Here is a 2,670-nt window from a genome sequence, read left to right on the forward strand (position 1 = left end):
AGAAGCAAGTAAACTATCATTAGTACCAATAGGAACATCATGACCACCTGTAGCACATCCTTCATCAAAACCACCATCAACACCTCCAGTATAACCGTTTCCTCCATCAACACCATTTACAACTCCAAAATTTAGATTCTCACTTTGATTCTGACAATTAACTGCAGTACTAACACTTCCATCATGATTTGCAACATTACTAATATCAGAACTAGTAGTGACATTACTAGTATTCCCCCTCTCAACTGAGGCAGGGACCACTGCAGAAGGAGAACCAGAGAAAGGACCAGGTCTCAACATTGGGGAAGGAGAAGATGGAAGAGAAAGAGACAGAGAAAAAGGAAAAATTGTTTCATCATGAACAACATGTCGACACATGAATAATTTATTTTTAGAAGGACAATAGCAGAACACCCCTTTAAATCCTAAGGCATAGCCAAGAAAGACACACTGAGAGGACCTTGGATCAAGCTTGTCATGAGCATAAGGCCTAAGATAAGGATAGCAGGCTGAACCAAAAATTCTCAAAGATGAGAGATCGGGAGGAGAACCAAAGAATTTGATATAAGGAGAAGACATATCCAAAAAACGACAAGGCATCCTATTTATGAGAAATGCAGAATGAGCTACTGCATGAAACCAAAAAGGTTTAGGAATGCTAGCAGCTGACATGAGAGTTATGGCAGTTTCAACAACATGTCGATTCTTTCTCTCAGCAACACCGTTTTGTTGAGGTGTATATGGACAAGTAATGAGATGGAGAATACCATGAGAGGAAAGATAATTCTTAAATGCATTACTATTATATTCTCCACCTCCATCAGTTTGAATAGATTGAATAACACCATGAAATTGTGTATGAACAAACTGATAAAACTTAACAAATGTAACATAAGCATCAGATTTATTAGTAAGTGGATATAACCACAAGAATCTGGTACAATCATCAATGAAAGTGATGATATCTGGATTGGAGATACTGGAGCTACTCATCATATGACCTCAGACTTGATGACTCTTTCTATTGCCAAGCCATATGAGTCTGCTAATACCATCACTATTGGAAATGGATCAGGTTTGCAAATCAAACACATTGGTGATACTACTTTAACTCCTGAGCACCATACTTTTAAGTTATGTAATGTGCTTCATGTGCCTCAATTAGCTGTGAACTTGCTCTCCTTTAATAAACTGTGCAAGGATAACCATTGTTTTATAACAATGGATGGTATTGACATATGTGTGCAGGACAAGGTCTCAAAGGCTCCTCTCTTCAGAGGAAAGAGTAATGGGGAAGGACTCTATCTTTTCAGATCTCCAAAACTTACTTCTTCATGTCCTTCAGCTTTTGTTAGTACTGTGAAGTGCACTATCTGGCATCACAGACTTGGTCATCCAACTGATGAAGTTGTTTCCAAGATGCTTTCTCTTTCCAATGTTAAGTCTAAGTCTGATAATAAGCCACATGTTTGTGTCTCTTGTCTTACTGGAAAAATGCATAAGCTTCCTTTTTCAGAGTCTGTGTCTAGAACTACTGTTCCTTTTTAGAAAGTTCATTCTGATGTATGGGGCCCTGCTCCATGTCTTTCTGTGGAAGGACATAGATATTACATCACTTTCATTGATGATTGTACCAGATTCTTGTGGTTATATCCACTTACTAATAAATCTGATACTTATGCTACATTTGTTAAGTTTTGTCAGTTTGTTCATACACAATTTCATGGTGTTATTCAATCTATTCAAACTGATGGAGGTGGAGAATATAATAGTAATGCATTTAAGAATTATCTTTCCTCTCATGGTATTCTCCATCTCATTACTTGTCCATATATACCTCAACAAAACGGTGTTGCTGAGAGAAAGAATCGACATGTTGTTGAAACTGCCATAACTCTCATGTCAGCTGCTAGCATTCCTAAACCTTTTTGGTTTCATGCAGTAGCTCATTCTGCATTTCTCATAAATAGGATGCCTTGTCGTTTTTTGGATATGTCTTCTCCTTATATCAAATTCTTTGGTTCTCCTCCCGATCTCTCATCTTTGAGAATTTTTGGTTCAGCCTGCTATCCTTATCTTAGGCCTTATGCTCATGACAAGCTTGAACCAAGGTCCTCTCAGTGTGTCTTTCTTGGCTATGCCTTAGGATTTAAGGGGGTGTTCTGTTATTGTCCTTCTAAAAATAAATTGTTCATGTGTCGACATGTTGTTCATGATGAAACAGTTTTTCCTTTTTCTCTGTCTCTTTCTCTTCCATCTTCTCCTTCCCCAATGCTGAGACCTGGTCCTTTCTCTGGTTCTCCTTCTGCAGTGGTCCCTGCCTCAGTTGAGAGGGGGAATACTAGTAATGTCACTACTAGTTCTGATATTAGTAATGTTGCAAATCATGATGGAAGTGTTAGTACTGCAGTTAATTGTCAGAATCAAAATGAGAATCTAAATTTTGGAGTTGTAAATGGTGTTGATGGAGGAAACGGTTATACTGGAGGTGTTGATGGTGGTTTTGATGAAGGATGTGCTACAGGTGGTCATGATATTCCTATTGGTACTAATGATAGTTTACTTGCTTCTATTTTGCCTCAAGAAATTCAGTTTATCAATGATTCTGCTACTTCCTATAATAACCACTCTATGTTGACCCGTGCAAAGAATGAGATTTTTAAGAAGAAG

This window comes from Fragaria vesca, unplaced genomic scaffold (genome assembly GCF_000184155.1).
Source record: "Fragaria vesca subsp. vesca unplaced genomic scaffold, FraVesHawaii_1.0 scf0513167, whole genome shotgun sequence".
NCBI classification, from domain to species: Eukaryota; Viridiplantae; Streptophyta; class Magnoliopsida; order Rosales; family Rosaceae; genus Fragaria; species Fragaria vesca.